Genomic DNA, 9111 nt, shown 5'->3' on the forward strand with positions numbered 1-9111 from the left:
GGAAAGCGCAGGTAGTTGGGCCAGATGGTAGAAGGGCCTTGCTGTGTATTTACCCACCGGGCCTCCAGAGAAAGCCACGTGGGAAAGCCGGGGGGCCCAAGGACCCCCACATGGGGATCGGCTGACAGGAGTCAGGGCCCAAGGACCACTGAGCACCTAGCTGGCCAGCGCCTGTCCCTGTCCATCCTCATGGAACCGTGGAGAATGCATTTGGAGGCCCCAGTCCAACCAGTCCAACCTCCAGAGGAGGCGAGACTGGCCTCGGACCCTCCGTGGCCTTCCTCAGCGCCCCCAGGCTCTGTCACAATCTGGCCACGGGCCCAGCCGCCCCTCGAACCTCCTTAGCCACCTCAGCAAAGGCCAAGAAGGTGTGGCTCTAAGGGAAGGGGACACCATTCCCTCTCCCCACCCCACGCCTGCTCTGTCCCTCCGAATGTGGACATCCCCGAGCCAGGTCCCTGCACCACCACCCTCCAGCTCCTGAACAGGAAAATAAAGGCAAAGCCCAGCACATAATAAATGTTCACTAAACACCAGGGATTGCGATCGTCAAACGGCTCCTCTCCCCCACCACTCTTCTCTGCCGCCTCCTGCTGTCGCCGGCCAGCTCATGGCCAAGGGGGCTGCTCGGCCAGAGAGCCCGCCTCTTGCCTGGCTGCCAAAGGAGTCTTGAGTGTTGAAACCCTTCCATTCCACAAGGCCAGAAACTTGATTATGTTATTAATTAAAGCAAGATGCCGGGCCTGGGAGGTTTATTTTCTTTTCCGTATCTGTGGCTGTAAATGCCACTCAGGGAGCTCAAAGGCCCATGTCAGCCCAAATCAGGCTCCTGAACAGAGGTTTTGTTCCCAGGCCGGCCTCCTGCGCCCCTCCTGCCCAGCGCCAGGGAGGAGGCCTGGGCTGCGCACGTGCCCCCCTGACTTCCCTGCTCCCTCCGCACGAGGAGGGGGGAGCATACCTGGGCACCGCGGGCTGGAGAGGGAATTTTCCAAGAAATTTGTTTTAAGTTTCTGCCTCATCATTAGAGGACTTTGGTGGTGCTATTTTTAGCTGCACCCAGGAGCCAGGCCCACATCCCGCCCCCCCATCTCCTGCTGCCCCAACCTCTGTTTATACAAAGCACATGCTGAAATCATTATTTAAAACCTCCAAACCCATAATTGCTCAGGTAGGTGAAGAATGTGGCCTTGATGGATGGCGTCCACAGAGCCACCGTGGCTTATTCATGTTCCTCTCCCCATGCCCGCCCCTGGGAGGCCCCCAAGGATCAAGTCCCTTAGAGTAAGAGGAGGCGTGGGCGATAATGCGGGAGGGAACTCACGGAGGGCACCGATGGGAGCCACCCAGGTGCCAGCGCCCTGCTGGGATTCGAACTCGACCCCAGGGTTCCCTGCTTCCGCTGTGGCGCCAGCCACCCTTCCCTGCTGTGAAAATTGGTCCCAACTTGGCCTGCCTGGGTTCCACTCGGAGGAGTTGCCAACCCCCTCGGAACCTCGGTGTCCTCTGAAGGCTCTGGAGACACCCACCTGATGAGACGGCAAGGACCGAGTAACACCTGGGAGAAACCAGACCCATGTCTTGGTTCCCCGGAGCCAAGCGTTAGCCACGCCCAGGTGTCCACCCCCGTCCACGCCCACCCTGGCCGTGTGGAGCAGGAGTGTGTGTCTCACAGCTCTGCCCACCTGGAAGCATCCCCTCCACCCCTGAGCGCACAGCTACAGCCCATGTTTGGCCAGTACCGCGCTCCTGCCGGCTTCCACGCCCACAGATTCAACCAGCCTCAGGCTGAAAATGTTCCCCCCAAAAGCTACATCTGCACTGAAAATGTACAGACTTTTTTCTTGTCATTGACCCCTAAGCAATACAGAGTAACAACTTCTTACACAGCACGGACATTGGACTAGGTTTTGGCTGTTCTGTTTTGTTTGGGTACTGGGGGTTGAACCCAGGGGCACTTAGTGATGGAGTCACATCCCCAGCCCTTTTTGATTTTTATTTTGAGACAGGGTCTCACTAAGTTGCTTAGGGCCTCACTACACTGCCAAGGCTGGACCTGAACTTTTGATCCTCCTACCTCAGCCTCCCACGTTGCTGGGATTACAGGCGTGCGCCATTGCACTGGGTCGTATTAGGTTTTATAAGTAACCCAGAGATGATTTAAAGTGTTTGGAGAATCCTGTAGGTCCTATGCAAATACTGTACTGTCTTTTAAAAGAGACTTGAACATCCTCAGATTTGGGTATTTTTCTGGAGTCCTGGAGAAAATTCTTCATGGATTCAGAGAACTGACTACCTATCACTGCAACCAACCTGGGAATCAGACCAGGGTCTTTTCTTCAGTTGGCCCCAAAGAACTCCCTGAGGCCACACTTGTGAACTGTGCACGAGGTCTCAGCTTGGGAAAGGTAGTTTCCAAGAGCATGTGCCCTGCGACACGCTCATATAACTTACCTGGCCTTCCAACCTGCTCGGGTTCCCCCGGGACAAACCGTTTCCATCACATAACCAGAGCCTGATCACCACCAGCCCGTCGGTGTGGAACCTCAGAGAGCGGCCAGCTCTGCCAGGCACTGCTGTCCCACGGTCAAGCTGATGGGGAACTAGCATTCTCCAGACCATGGGATCCCTACCGAGGCCACCAACTTGGAAAGCCCTTGAGTCTCTGCAGGATTTACTTCCCACTCGACCGTCTGTCTTTCCAGGGTATTTAGGGTATTACCACTCCTGCCTGCTGAACCCCTTAGCATAATATCGCCATGTGGACCAAGGAGATGTTCTGCAGCATGTCAAGACCCTCGAGCTCCCTAAGGATCACGTCAGAGAGCAGGAAGGTTCAGACAGACCTGGGCAAGAAGGTCCCTCTGGGCTGCTGTCCCTGTTGTGTGGAAGCAGATGGTTTCTGGTCCTCCCTACTAAAGGGAGCCCCGAGGAACGCACTCGGCAGAAGAGAGTCCGCACTGAGCTCCGGAGCTGCGTTGGTCTGAAGAGCAAGCAAACATCCGGCCCGCGGGGCAGCTTGGTGTGGGACTCCCCCTGCAAAAGTGCACGGCTACCCTCGTCCATCGGGGACGAGAGGAGTGGGATGTGACAACGGTTCTGCGCCTGACTTACCGTCTCGGCCAGGAGTGGCAGCAGAGCAGGGTTCCAGGGGCTCCACCCCGCTCCCCTTGCCATCATGGCTCCTCCACGGACCAGAGAACCAAGGTGAGTTCTCGCGGCGGCCAAGGGCATCCTTCCCAGGTGGCAGGAGGGGACTTGGGCAGTGACTTCAGGTCCGCCTCCCGTGAGACTTCTCTGGCCCCAACTCCATTCCTCACCCGACTTCCAGAAACTCCTGCTCCAGCCGGGGACCTACATGGGGTTCCAGGTCCCTGGCACCCGTGTCACTTAGACCTCTTATCTAACAGTGCTCAGAAAGCCCAGGTCCCCCTCCCCTAGGTACAGAGTTACCCTGCAAATGACCACAGGTTTCCTTGGAGAAGACTCAGATGACCCTCCTCGGGGGTCCTGGGAAGTCCCATGACAGCTCCTTCCGTGGTCCCCTCCTACCCATGGTGCAGCCCTCCCCAGCTCAGCTTTGACTGCCTTCTCGGGGGTCCTCTGGGTTCTTGTCAAAGTTTGGATGTGAAATGTCCCCAGAAGGCTCATGGGTAGAAGGCTTGGTCCCTGACGTATCCATGTTGAGAGGTGGGATTCGGGGGAGGTGATTGGATCCTGGGGCTCCAACCTCACCAGTGGATTAATCCACTGAGGATTCATAGCTGAATGGACTATTAAGAAGAGATGGAGAATGCAGAGGGAGACTCCAGTTGAAGGGAGTAGGTCCTTCGGGGCTTGCCCTTGGGGACTATAAGGATCTTTTCTCTGCCATGTCCTTGCCCCATGATGTACTACCTACTGAGAAACAATGGCCCTGGCTAACAACAAACTGAAACCTCTGAAATCACAAGCCAAAATAAAACTTTTCTCCTTTAAGTTGCTTTTCTCAGGTGTTTTGTCACAGTACCTGAACACTGACTAACACAGCCCTCTTGGGAAGCATGATCAGCTGGTGGGTTCTCGGGTTTCAGTTGCTAACCTATGATAACACTACCTCTCCCCTGAGGAAGTTCTGACATACACATCCCACTTATTTTAGTTCATCAAATCCAAGCTTCAAGGAGCCACCATCTTCCTCTCTCTCCCCCTTGTCCACTGAGAAAGTCCATCTCTTTTCCCGCTCATCTGACACCCACGATGTGGCTCTTGAGCTGTAAAGGAATGAATTGCTTTAAAAACCCCTTCTCAGAGATAGCCTCTGGTCCCTGGCGGGGCTGTGCACACAGGGAGGAGAGAAAGTTGTCTGCCTCAGCCGGATGGCATGACTCCACCCCACTCCACCCCAGCCTCAGCTGATTGGTCGTAAATTCACACCTAACCCAAGGTGATCCAATCAGATTCCCTGTCCTCTGAAGCAACTTAGCAACTCAGAGCCTCTGGGGCTAGGGTGCTGGAACACAGGGCACTTTGTCTAGTTCTGTCCCTGGTGCCCAGACAGTGTGCCAGGCCATAACAGATTCTCAATAAACCTTGTTGAAGAAATATTCTTGGAGCTTGAGAATAAGTTACTTAACAGGCTTCTGGACCTGGGATATCCTGGGCCCTTCCCTTCCTTTCTAAAACTCTCTTCTTTTGAGTCTACTGGGGACCTTGGTGTCCATTTAAATCATTCTCTCTCTTTTTTTTCACTTAAAAAGTTCAATTCTACTGGCCAGGAACAGTGGCCCACACGTGTAATCCCAGAAACTGGGAAGCCTGAGGCAGGAGGATCGCAAATTTGAGGCCAGCCTTGGCGATTTAGCAAGGTCTTAAGCAACTTAGCAAGACCCAGTCTCAAAATAGAGAATGTTAAAAAGGACTGGGATTGTAGCTCAGGGGTAAAGCGCCCCGGGTTCAATCCCCAGGATTAAAAAAAAAAAAATTCTATTGATTGCAGAAAAAAAATTGTTTTTGCTTTTGTTTTGGGGATTTGTTTTGTTTGTTTGTTTGTTTGGTTGGCTGGTTGGTTTTCAGGGAACACAATGGTAACATTCCTGTCACTGGGGACAGCCAGTGATGCGTTCCTCATGTCACTCAAATGCTCATTAGCCCTCAACACCGCTGACCTCCCAGTCCTTCTGGAAACTTCCTTGGGGACACCCAGGCCACTAGCCACCCTTGGGCTTCCTCCCTCCCCTAGAGGCTCCTTCTCAGCCGCTGGAGCTCAGGAGCCAAGTGCCTGGGTCACGCCGCGCTCTGCTGGAAGGTGTCGAAGCCCCGACCCCAGCGCACGCGAATGCCACCTGTTTGGAGGGATCTCTTTGCGGAGGACGGAGACAAGGAGATGGTCCTGGGCTGGGTCCTATCCTGTGGGACTGGCCGGCTTTACAAAGGACGGGGTCGAGGAAGGCGGGCGCCCGGGGGGACAGCACCAGGGGAGAGGCAGACGGAGAGCCGGAGCCCCAGCAGGCGGAGGAGCAGATGGCCAGCAAGCCCCAGAGGGGGGAGGCCTGGACACCTGTCCTCACAGCCTCAGGAGGGACCCCTGCTGCTGACGGAGCCCGCTGAGGCTTCTGTCCAGCACCCTGGGACGGCGATTGCTGTGACGAAGCCAGTCCGTGGCCATTTCCCACACCCCCGCCGTCTGAAAACTATGATGAATCCAACCAGGCTTCAGATCCTCCAGCGGCTCTCTGCACCCTGAGCCCTGGACCCCGGATTTCTCGTAGCCCCTGGGGCTCCTTCACTCCCCCCAGACACACCAGTCCTTTTTTTTTTCCTGTACCTTGGACACTTCAAGGGCCAGGTTCCTGCTGCAGGGTCCTGGCTGTGTCTTCCTCCACCCGGGGTGTCTTCCATGTGCCACTCCTTGTGGTGGCCTCCTCATCACTCCAGTTAAGCTCTCCTCAGAGGCCCTGCCAGACCCCAGAGTCTGTCTCTGTCTCTCATCTCGCAGCCCTTTATTGCTATCTGGTGTGAATTTGATTGATTGTTCATGTCAATCATCTACCCCCCCAACACACACCCTCAACACACACCCCCAACACCCCCCAACACACACCCCCAACACACACACCCCCAACACCCCCCAACACACACCCCCAACACCCCCCCAACACACACCTCCAACACACACCCCCAACACACACCCCCAACACCCCCAACACACACCTCCAACACACACCCCCAACACCCCCCAACACACACCCCCAACACCCCCCAACACACACCCCAAACACACACCCCCAACACCCCCCCAACACACACCTCCAACACACACCCCCAACACACACCCCCAACACCCCCCAACACACACCTCCAACACACACCCCCAACACCCCCCAACACACACCCCCAACACACACCCCCAACACCCTCCAACACCCCCCAACACACACCCCCAACACACACCCCCAACACACACCCCTGCACACACAAGAACGTGAACTCCAGAAGGCAGGGGCTCTGTCCCTGTTGGTCCTTACTCCTCTTGGGCACGCAAATAAACACACAGGGAAGGAGTGAATGAAAGGGCAGGAGTCTCTACCAGCAGAACCAGTCACCGCCTAATTCAGGGCCGCACCCCCACCCCACCCTGATGGTCCAGACCCAGGACACTCGCGAGAAGCCGGTGCTCGTGAGGATGTGCGGCCCTGACTTTCCGGGCATCGTGCCCTCCCTGCAGCTCAGTCTCCAACGTGGCAAATGAGGGCACTGATTTAAAAACTGACTCTTCCCTCTCCAAATCCCTGAGTCCCATCCCGTCTGCACCACGGGACCCACAGAGGGCCAGGGAGGCCTTGGGGTCCGGTAGAACAGACCCGCGTGCAGGAGCCGTGGTGGGGAAGCCAACATGGGGCAGGTCAGGGCCAGGAGGCCTCGGGGCATTGCCAGCAGCAGCCGCAAACACGGAAAGACGGAAGCTCTCTGAGGTCGGCACCGTGAGCTGTCTCAGGGCACCTCGAGTCAGGTGCTCCGGCTTCTTCGCCTTAGAACTCCTTTCCATTCTGACAGATCGTGAAAGACCCCAGAAGACCCCTGTTCACACTGGATGTATCCAAAGGTCAGTGGGCCCCCTGGGATGGCGTGGCCATGTCTGGAGACAGCTGTCACAGCTCTCTGGGATCAGTGACACCCACATCCAAGGATAGAGAACACAGATGCTGCCGAAGTCCTCCAAGGTACATGATGCCCCCCAACAAAGATCTACGCCCCAAATGTCAATAGTGCCAAGGTGGAGAAATATTGCTCTAGAAAATTGCTATGCTAGAAAAAAAATCTGAGAACAAGCTTAAATATTTATTAACATATTAAAAAATGATGATAAACTTGGCACAATGGCCCATGCCTGTAATCCCAGCAACTTGGGAGGCAAGACCCTGTCTCCAAATAAAATTTTTAAAAAATGGAAATTAGGGTTTGGGATTGTGGCTCAGCGGTAGAGCGCTCACCTAGCACGTGCGCAACCCTGGGTTCGATCCTCAGCACCACATAAAAATAAAAAAACAAAATAAAGGTGTTGTTTACAACTAAAAAATAAATATTAAGAAAAATGGAAATTAGCTCAATGGTAAAGCATCTCTGGGTTCAGTCACTAGTACAAAAAAAGTAATTATTGTTATAAAAATTTCTTTATATATTAATATGAATGAATTTTTAAAAAGCTAAAACATCTATGAAAAGAGTGCATTGCTTCATTTTGCAAATCTCTTTAAAGTCTAGCTGAATAGAAGTCAGGTCAATTTCCATATCTGCTTCTGCAGTCTTTTTGGTTGAAATATATAAAGAAAATCCAGCCTTCACAATACGTATTTGGAAAGGGGAGGGCCTTACATTAGCCTCTTCAGATAATTCTGCACGTCCTCCGCAACTACATCTAATCCATCAGTGGTGCTTTCTCAAAGATCAGTTACACCCGGGCACAGTGGCACACGCCTATTATCCCAGCGGCTCGGGAGGCTGAGGCAGGAGGATCGCAAGTTCAAAGCCAGCCTCAGCAAAAGTGAGGCACTAAGCAACTCAGTGAGACCCTGTCTCTAAATAAAATACAAAACAGGGCTGGGATGTGGCTCAGTGGTTCAGTGCTCCTCAGTTCAATCCCTGGTACCAAAAAAAAGAGAGATCAATTACAGTGTGGAATCTGAAACACATCCATGAACTCTTCATATTCGATTATATTGAGACCCATTGGTCTTTCTTGCGTTTTGAAAGAGTCTTTTAGCCACTCGTGATTTGGTGACATCGTATGTTCTGGACTGTATTGCATCCCCCACCAAAAAGTTCACATATTGAAGTCCTACTCCCCATAACCTCAGCTTGTGACCTCTTTTAGAACTAGGTCACTGTAGAGGTAACTGATTTCATCAGGACAAGATCATACTGTAGTGTGGCCCTTAATCTAAAATGACCGGTGTCTTTACACACAGGGGGCCTGGACCCAGTCACTCCAGGAGAACGCCTGGTGAAGATGGAGATCGGGCAGCGTGTTAGGGTTCCCTAAGCCGACCAGCCTCTGGGCACTGCCCATTTCCTCCCAGAACATGAGGAGCTGTGTGCCTGGGGGCGGAGACCAACCATCACGGTCTCTTTTGGCTTTGTCGACTCTGAGTGGGCGGCCAACGTGCCCGACCGCTCTTTGTCTCTGTGACCAAAACACCCAACAACTTAGAGCGGGGAGCATTTATTCTGAGCTCACGGTTCCAGAGGCTCCGTCTGTGGTCAGCATCTCCACTGCTCTGGGCCCCAGGGGAGGCAGAACGTCCTGGCAGAGGGTGAGGCAGAGGACAGCTCACCACCTCCTGGCAGCTCGGAGGCAGAGGGAGGGCTGGAGGTACCAGGACAAAACCCTGAAGCCGTGCCCCCGTGACCTACGTCCTCCAACCACAGCCCAGGTGCCTGCAGGGACCACCCAGGTGTCCATTCAAATTATTCCTCCATCCAATGGATTAATCCACCAGTCAGGTTCCACCTGTCCCCGTCTAATCTTTTTGCCTCTGAACATTGTCTCCCGAGCGTTTGGGGGACACCTCAGATTCCAATCATAACGGCTGTGAAGAAGACAGCTGTCCTGGCACCACGGGGAGCCCAGTGCTG

Source organism: Marmota flaviventris, chromosome 10, assembly GCF_047511675.1.
Source record: "Marmota flaviventris isolate mMarFla1 chromosome 10, mMarFla1.hap1, whole genome shotgun sequence".
Taxonomy (NCBI): domain Eukaryota; kingdom Metazoa; phylum Chordata; class Mammalia; order Rodentia; family Sciuridae; genus Marmota; species Marmota flaviventris.